Here is a 9216-nt window from a genome sequence, read left to right as displayed (position 1 = left end):
CACAACCCACCCTCCTTCCTCTCTCTGTAGAGTCGGAACTGGGGTGCAGTCAGTCTGCGCTGCCCTTTATGCCCTCACATGGAAGCACAAGGAGGCACAGGGCACAGGCATGGACCAACAGACACTGCTATTAAAGAATTTCCAATCCTGGGCACCCAGAGCACGTGCGCACCTACAATTAATAGCCATAGGGACCGCACATCTTAAAACTGCAACTACTATAAGGTGAGTAACCTTCCTATTTTCCTGCAATAGGAGAAATTGATCCCTACATGATCCATTCTCTCCCTCTCTCAGTATGAGTTCCTTTCCCTTCCTTATCTTAGCTGAACAAGCAGTAACCAATTACCATTACAAGCATTTCCTTTAAACTTCCTGAACAGCCCTGTCTATACTTGGAAACTGCCCCATTACTGACAATTGACAGAGACTTGATGGGACATGCATTCTGTAAAGATGCCGATAGCCATCTTGTCCAGTCTGCACTAGTAGTTAAATCATTTTCAGCACAGTTTCAAGGGGTTCCATTGCTAACAACAGCAGTCAGCAATAGAGCATTTTCCCACTTTAGACAAAACTTAAGATGAGAACATACCAGGAATGCAGGATAAGGATAGAGCTAAATCAGTCTATCCCATAAAAACACAGGAATGACCATACTACTTTAAAACAATGGTCCATCTAAGTCAGTGGCACATACCAGATGCATCCGCGGAAGGTGTAAACCTTCATTGTGGACAATTATGCAGTAACTTCCTACGGCCAAATTTTCTGCCTAACCCCAGACAGTTAATGGTTGGCATATGCCCTGAAGCACAAAAGTTTTATATCCCTTACATATTTTAACCTAGTTAATTTACCTGTGGATATACATTCTTTTCCTAATAAATAGCTATTGATTTTTGTAATGCTACTAAGCTCTTTACTATATAATTTTATATATTCTGGGAGTGAGTTCCACAGGTTCATTATGCATTGTTTTTGTTACTCTTTCAGCACCCTATGGAACAATATTTGCCCAAGCACGAGTGGAAGGCCTAGACATGTGTAGGTCTCTGAAGCTGATCTATCATTTGAGTGTAAAAAACAAACAAATAATCAAATCAAAAAAAAATTTTTTTTTTGAGAAAAAAAACAAACTAAGACGCCACAACAACAAAACCCCTCAAAGGTTGAAAAAAAAAAAAGTAAACATTGAAATTACTTTTATAAATGAATAGATGAAATAAACAGTGCAGTGAACTGAAGAGGATAATTCCCTACTTTGGAAGAAATTCTTCCCTGAATTTTCCTTGTACTAATTCACTACTTTTAAAAAATCTTCCTGTTCACAGAATTGAAAATAACGTAATATTTACATGAGCAGCTTTGAGTAAAAATGCTGCCAAGCAACACAAATATTGACTTAAGGAAACAAAATTTGTGAACTCTGGACTCCATTGGTTCCTGTTTTAAAAGCTGAGGGATAGTTGTTAAAGAACAGAAAAGAGAGTTAAGGATCAGAGTACTCACTGCAGAACCCAGGTGGGTCACTCCAGAAATGCTACAACTATGTCTGTCCTGGCAATTGCCAGTCCTTACTTTCAAAAGCCTTTACTACTAGGCTTGGATGGAGAAATTTAAGTGAACAAACAGAACAGAGTCGAATAATCCAAGAGCGCCCAAGTGGGGATGGATCACTGTACAGTCTGCTGAGAGTTGTTTTTGCCTTGACTCGAATGGTCTCACTCTTTCATGGTGTTTTTCAGTTAGTTACAAATTGTAGCAAAAAGGGAACTGCATCATTCACAAGAAGGGCTCATTTGCCAAAGTTTCTCATCTGCTACAGCAGCCCAGAGCTGCCATGTGAGCAGCTTCAGTGCCGATCCAGGGGGTAGCCCTGTCTCAGCCACTATGGAAGCGATCAAAGGGATTTGAATTTGCAGCTCGACCAAAGGGAATTTCTTGTTCTCTTATAAAGATATCTGAGTCAACTGGAAATGGTTTTTCTGCCCGGGATCCTGGCTGAACTGCTGTGTGCTCTGTAAAGCACTTCACAAACTTATGGAACATACATGTAATAAATAATTATAATACCTGAGAGTGCCCAGTTCACGAAGAGAAAGCCAAGCTTAATAACCAGGGAGCTTTGCAATAAATATCAAGGGGCTTGTCAGGGGTTCACCTCTCACCGCTGGGCTGGTGCCTCCTACTGGTCCTTTGGGGATTAGCTCGAAGCCGATGCCCATGTCCACAGTTTGCACACCATCACTTTGCCTCTCTGTCCGGTCTGTGGCCTATCAGCCTCAGGAACCGCCACATCCTCTTCACAACTCAGCCCTCCAGCTAGGTCACTCTGTTTCTCCCGCTTCTGGGAGGGGAGTACAACTGTCCAATAGTCCACCCGTTTCCTCGGTGGCAAGTGGGAGGGACCCCAGCCCACCCACTACTCCGGGTTCCAAAACAGAAACCCTATAGATAGCAGCTTCTTGCTGTGACTCTTTACCTTCTCCCAATGCTGCTCCATCTCCCTCGGCCACTTACCCACGGCCCCAGCACCTTCTTCGCCCTTATTTCAGGGCATTCAGCTACCCAGTGTCAGCAGCCAGCCAGGAGCTCCCTCTTGCTCCCACTGGTCTCTGCTAGCAGTTGCTCTGTCCAAGGTGCTGCAGGTCTCTCAGCCTGCTCAAGAGACAGTCTTCACTCCTTGATCTCCCAGCAACTCATCCTGCTCTGCACTGCAGCGCCTCTTATATGGGCCTGCTGGGCCTGGATTGGCAGCTTCCTGCAGCCCTTCTCTAATTGGCTGCGCTCCACATAGCCTCTCTATGCTACTTGGAGGACTCACCTCCACTACTCCTTCCTGGAGAAAGGGTAGTATGGTAGGAGTCTCGGGCCTCCCTTAAGTCCTTCCTCTCCTGTTGGGGTTGGCTCCCCATCACAGGGCTAAAGAGAATACTCATCTCCACTTACGGTCATTAGTTGCAGCAGTATCATAACAATGAGAATTCTTCCCGAATGCCATACTTTCCATTGATACATCAAATACCACATTTCAAAGAACTGCCAGAATAATCAGTTTGTTTATGGAGCAGTAAGATCCCAAGAGTGAGCTTCAAAATGATTGCCTTTCCGCAGTGAGAGGAAGTTTGCTGGTGTCAGGCTTGAAATATTACTTCCAGACAAATGACTTACAATGGTTGGTGACTTAGTTTCAAGAGGATAGACGTGTTACATTACTAGATGAGAATGTTGATAAAAATGTAAGATCCCTACTCGGGAAACAAGAAGTCCATACTAAATAGACCTGGGTCTTAGGCTCAGTTGCACCCCGAGTATGAGGATGCATCATGCTTCCTTCCCAAGTACCGCATTAGTACTATTACATCTGCCTGTTTAAAATGCGTGTGTCATTTCAGTCACAACAATTTTTTCTGTACTGGCCATATATTGTTATGTACATAGATTAATTGAAAACTAATTTTAAAATGTTAAATTCCACACACAGTACGGCAGTGATCCTTTGTATGATGCCATTTGCATTATGAGGCTATGTTTGCTGCCAGACTGTGTGTAACAATGGATTAAACTCATTTGCTTTGGTACAGCGCTGCTTGCTGCAGTATACTGCACGGAGTGTGAATTGCACAGATAAACATTTGCAGTAGCAAAGTGGAGCATGCTGCATAATGGTGAAAGTATTAAGCAGCACATAAAATACGAAGAATGCTACAGGAGAATGTATGCTAGTGCAGAAATAATCCCAGTTATTGCAGCACAATGCATCTACCCATTCTAATCTATCTAAGCCATAGTAATTCTTGAGCCCTTGTCACCTTGGTAGCTAAGTGCATGGTATCTCATGCTGTAAAATACTGCAGAGGAGCAGTGTGTTGTGAGGCACTGCATTGGCACAGTGCAGAAAACTGTGGAATACCACAGGAGACAAAGGAACAAAATACAGGTTTACCTGCAGTATCAGAAAATTGCTCCAATGCCATCACTGTATCCCTGCCCCTCAAGAGCCTGAATTAGGAGGGACTTTTTAATTTTTCAGTTTAAATTTGTAGTGACTCATACTGCCTCCCCTACAACTTCATGGTGATTCCTGCATCTCCCTGCAAAAATCACACCCTCAGCCTCAGATGGATATCGGAGAGTCCCCTCCAGGATCAGACTCTCCTGTTCAATCTCATGAAGGGGTCTGGGACCCTCAGATAGGGCAATAAGAAGCTAAATGGGTTAGATGCTCTTAACCAGGATTTGCTGCATTCCTCAGAAAAATATTATAATGCAACATTTTTACAATAGATGGCACAAAATAATCTCATTTCTTATTAGAGGAACTAACAGAGAAGGAAGAACCACAGCTATGCATGAATTATACAGCAAGGCTTCCAATGTGTTGTGGACACAAGACCAACATTCTGGTGCCAAGAACATTCATCCATGTTAAGGATTACTACTTAGTATGTCTAGTAGGTCAGTTTTAGTGATTTCCTAACCCTTCCTGTTAAAGTGGTGATCATGAAATGAAAGGAGAGATTATAATTTAGAAAGATTGCACTGGGGAAATCAAGCCAAACAGGAATATATATGTAAAGAAGATTTCACACATAGAGAAGTAAAGGGATCTGGGGGTCATAGTGGACCACAAGCTAAATGTGAATCAACAGTGTAATGCTGTTGCAAAAAAAGCGAACATCGTTCTAGGATGTATTAGCAGGAGTGTTGTAAGCAAGACATAAGAAGTAATTCTTTCGCTCGACTCCGCACTGATTAGGCCTCAACTGGAGTATTGTGTCCAGTTTTGGGACCACATTTCAGGAAGGATGTGGACAAATTAGAGAGTCCAGAGAAGAGTGACAAAAATGATTAAAGGTCTAGAAAACATGACCTATGAGGGAAGATTGAAAAAACTGGATTTGTTTACTCTGGAAACGAGAAGACTGAGAGGGGACATGATAACAGTTTTCAAGTATGTAAAAGGTTGTTACAAGGAAGAGGAAGAAAAATTGTTTTTCTTAACCTCTGAGGATAGGACAAGAAGCAATGGGCTTAAATTGCAGCAAGGGAGGTTTAGGGTGGACATTAGGAAAAACTTCCGAACTGCCAGGGTGGTGAAGCACTGGAATAAATTGCCTAGGGAAGGTTGTGGAATCTCCATCATTGGAGATTTTTAAGAGCAGGTTGGACAAACACCTGTCAGGGATGGTCTAGATAATAGTCCTGCCACAAGTGCAGGGGACTGGACTAGATGACCTCTCGAGGTCCCTTCTAAGTTCGATGATTCTATGAAATAAAGGAACTGTATACATATTGACAGAAGACCTAGAGTAAATTTTGAAGAGAAAGTCAATCATGTACAGAAACTATAGGTGAATGAAATTTAGCAGAGCATTTTCCTGAAACTTTTGTTTCTGAAATACTAGATTGGAATTTTACCTGTAGGGCTCAGTACTTCTACTCTTCATCCGTTAGGCATGTTTAAATTCTGAATTTAACAATTAATCATTTTAATTAATACAAATCTATATTTCACATAAGTTTCTCTGACTCTGTATAATTAACAAATTTAAGATTTCTCTTTTGAAGAACACAACACAATCTCAAACCAACAGCACTAGAGCTATTTAGGTCATCATAGCAACACTGTTTTATAGGTGGAAAATATCCATAGCAAAATACAAGCGTGCTAAGTTACTCTTATTTGTTACTTCTTAATTAGTAAATGCCAACAATGTGGTCAGCACAGACAGAGACACAGAATAAGACCGTCCCAGTCCTGAAAAACTAACATTCTAATAGAAACAGAGATAACAGGATGGATGCACTGGGAAGCCTAGAGACAGGAGTAACTTAGAGGGTGTTTGGTTTTGTTAATATTCAGTTTGGTTGAGTTCTTTGTGGTCATCTCCAGTGAGATGATGACAGTGATGCTACTTACCTGTCTCCAAATGGGCAGCCAAAAGTGCTGGTCAAGTTTCTCTGCATAGCTTCCTTCTCTTCCTTGTTCAACTTTGGACTTATATTCTGGTTTAAGCACAGAACCAGCTGCATCTTAAACATCCCTGCTCTTTGTCAGGTACATCTGTGTTAAATTAATGAGAGAGCACAATAGAGGAACATGCAAAGTCCTAAAATGTGGTGCCTGTGTAGAATCCAAACACTATCAATTAAGGACCTGACCCAGTTTTCACTGGAGCCAATGGAAAGACTCCCATTGAGTTAAATGGGTGGTAGATTGAGTCCCAAACAGTATCTTATAGTTACGAAGTGCTCTGAAGTGTCTTTACAACACATCTACATTTGAGTTAACAGCCCCTAATTTGTGGGCTTGACATGTATGTAAAAGAAGTCTGGGGGTTAGCGGCACAACAGCTGCATCAGCAAAATGTGGCTAATTGACTGTAGGTACATTCACTGACTAATTAAAGACCACTGAATAGTCCCCACATTTAGTTACTGTAAGCCTTAGACTCCTTGTTCTTTTCAGTTGATGCCACCGTTTTTCAACTGACTATACCGAGTGATATAATTGCAAAAGACTTAGTCACTCACAAATGCTAAAAAATCCCTTTGAATTGCCTCATGCATATTATAAATACTTAAATTAACATGTCAGGAGCTGGCATCCTCATACCCTGTAATTAAGCCTGGTGTTTCTGAGGAAATGTGTTGGATACAGCAAGTCCTTGTTTTTAGCACTATGTTTTTATGCTCCCCGAACAGTGTTGTTCTACATTGTGACGCCATCAGCATGTAGACAAACTCGTACATCGATAATAATCTATTTGTTTTTTCAGCTTGACGCCAACAGTGATTAAGACCCAGCTATAATTAATGTGGTCATAGATCAATGAGATGAGTTCACTTACACATGCAGAGATCACGTTTTCAGCTTAGCCAGCCATCACTGTCAGTTGATAAAGGTTTTCTGATTACAAGAATGACAGATGAAGTGGTGCGGGAGGGTAACTATGCTCACTGGGAGTGGAATTCACCCCTATGTATAGGTCTTGTGCTTCCCTTTCCATGTGGATGAATCTCATCCTGGAGGCACAAAGATATATATTGTTTTTCTCACCCTTATTTTCTGGAAGGATAAGGACCCCGTGGCTGTGTCTGCTCATGGATATGCCTTACCATGTGTTCTTACATGCTAGTGTCACGTGTTTCCAGTCACTGTTAAAATACGCTGATCTAGGGGCGGGAATTGAAAGCCATTAAACACCAATGTCAGTTTTAGAAGCTTTGGGAAATGGCAGCGCAGCTTTTAATTCTATTTTTTGATGCTCCAAAAGAAAATTTTCCTCCCATCATTTTGTGTGAAGAGTTGTAGGATCAGACTTATGTCAAAAGGGAAAGACATCAGTTGGCATTTTGTCTAAGAACAGAGTAAAAACTAAGTGAGGACCTTCTGTTTTGGTTCACTGTTAATTACTACAATATCTGTAAAAAGGAGAATGGTTTGTCATACCCAAATGCAAAACCAGTACACTAAAAATTGGAACCTCAGACCCATGCTAGCAAGGCCAACAGCTTTTGGGGACTTCTCCCTCTATTGCCTTGCCTAGACATCAAGTTGTTGCCATTGATAAAAGATTTCCATAGCTATTACACTGGTGTGTTATAAAGGCAATTTTGAATATCAACTCTGTTACTTGAGTTTCAGCCTCTTCTAATATAAGGACAGGCTGTGAGGGAGTTCAATCTGTCCGAGCATCATTCTCTGTAGAGAACAGGTCCGCATTCTGCCTCTGTGAGTTTACATTTACTCCAGTTTGTGATTCTTCCAGTAAGAGTCAATCCAGAGAACAGTTAAGAAGTGCTGGCTGGGGGGCACTCACAGCTACTCTAGCCTGAGCCTCTCACACTAGAGGGAATGGGGTGGGAGTGGTGACTTCAGGGAAATTCAGATGCTCTATCCCAGTCTCTCCCAGCAGGGGTCACTATAAGGAAGATAAAAGTCTCTTGCACTGAAGTCACTGGAGAGACTATAGGTGCACCCAAGGTGTTTCCATCCCAGAACTGCACTGGAATTGGTCCTCTATACACATTTCACTGAACAATGGCATGAAGCCCTGTTGAAAACTGTGCCTGGCGTTTTATTCATCGTAATTCCTAGTGATCTGTTGTCCTCTGTTGTTACATCTGTGTTAGTGGTACGTTATTTTAAGTTAAGCAGAATGAGAGCTATATAAATGCAGCTCCCTTCCCCTGCTGCTCTAGTTAGCTTCTATTACAGTTGTTTGTGTCGCATGCAGAACACAAAGAAAAACAGCTGGGCAGTCTACACAGCATTAGAAAAAACCTCCTTCACGTGTCAGCAGCCTCTCTAGTTTACTCCATTATCCCACTACCTACTCATACCCTTACTGTCCCTCTTAACCCTCCATCTCCAGTGCAGCAGATTCGCACCCCCCTCCAGTATTTGAATCAAACAAATTCAAGGTCTCGTCAAAGAAAATTACCAGTGTTCCAATACATCATTTACCCCATCTTTCAATCATTAATGCGGGGTACAGTTATGCAGAGCCTACCACTGAGACACCCAATGCACAAACATCACCTCAATGCAACACATTGCAATTTGTCATTACCCTTGGTCGTGGACCTCCAGTAAGTTTTTAATGCATGAAAGTGTTCCTAGCCAAACCAATTTGGAATGAATTTTGAGTCAGTCTGTGAATAGTTACATCTGAATGTGGTACAGCTACTGCATTCACTTTGTGCTTTAAGATCCCAGTCCTGTGCGGTGCTGAGAGTTCTATACTCCCCATGGTCTTGGAGGCCCAGGCACAGGACTGGGACTGGGACTTGGAAGATCAGGGTTCTATTTCTAACTAAGCCACAGACTTCCCAAGTGATTTTGCTTCTCTGTGCATCAGCAAAATGAGGATCGTATAATACTTCCCTAGTTCACAGCACATTCTCAAGCATATTAATTAACGTTTGGGAAATGCTCAGATACTTCAGTTACAATGATACAGAAAATAAAATGAGAGTAGGGTTGAAATGACGGTAATCAGCACCTCACAGGATTTGGCCCTAACTTAGTAATTCTATTAATGAAAGATCAGACTTGCCTGACAGCATTTAGAGAGAGAGACCTATCTCATAGAGCTGGAAGGGACCTTGAAAAGTCAAATCCAGTCCCCTGCCTTCACTAGCAGGACCAAGTACTGATTTTTGCCCCAGGTCCCTAAATGGCCCCCTTAGGGATTGAACTCACAA

The sequence above is a fragment of the Emys orbicularis genome, chromosome 16 (assembly GCF_028017835.1).
Source record: "Emys orbicularis isolate rEmyOrb1 chromosome 16, rEmyOrb1.hap1, whole genome shotgun sequence".
Taxonomy (NCBI): Eukaryota; Metazoa; Chordata; order Testudines; family Emydidae; genus Emys; species Emys orbicularis.
This window is presented reverse-complemented; position numbering follows the sequence as displayed.